Source organism: Arachis ipaensis, chromosome B03, assembly GCF_000816755.2.
Source record: "Arachis ipaensis cultivar K30076 chromosome B03, Araip1.1, whole genome shotgun sequence".
NCBI lineage: Eukaryota > Viridiplantae > Streptophyta > Magnoliopsida > Fabales > Fabaceae > Arachis > Arachis ipaensis.
In genome coordinates, this window is record NC_029787.2 from 17,136,968 (window position 1) to 17,137,436 (window position 469).

A 469-nucleotide genomic window follows, 5' to 3' on the forward strand; every position below is an offset into this window, starting at 1 on the left:
ATAAATTAGTTTCCTTATCTTTTAAATTTTCAGACAATTTAAAATACAGCCATAATACTTTTAGAAAAATTAAGAACTTATTTTTCAATTTTTTTTAAAAAAATAACTAATTTATTTAATATTTCAGAAGTCAAAGATCAATTTCTCAATTTCATTTTATCTTAATAAAAAATTATTACATATAAATCTAAGATACCAAAAAAAAGGTTAATAATAAACCCACATATTAGCTGAAGAAAATGAAGCCAACCTTCTTGTATCCAGGTAAGTTGGGAGATAACTAATAAGTATCTTTTTGGTTCCAAAACATTTGTCCTTTTAAAATTTATATGTTGAAATAATTAATGTATTTAAATATAAAGTGTACTTAAGTATATTGAGAACAAAAAAATTTGAAATGATAGATATTTTAAAATGAAAAAAAAATTCTCAATCATATCTAAGAGTTGAGAATTTTAAATCGATAGAA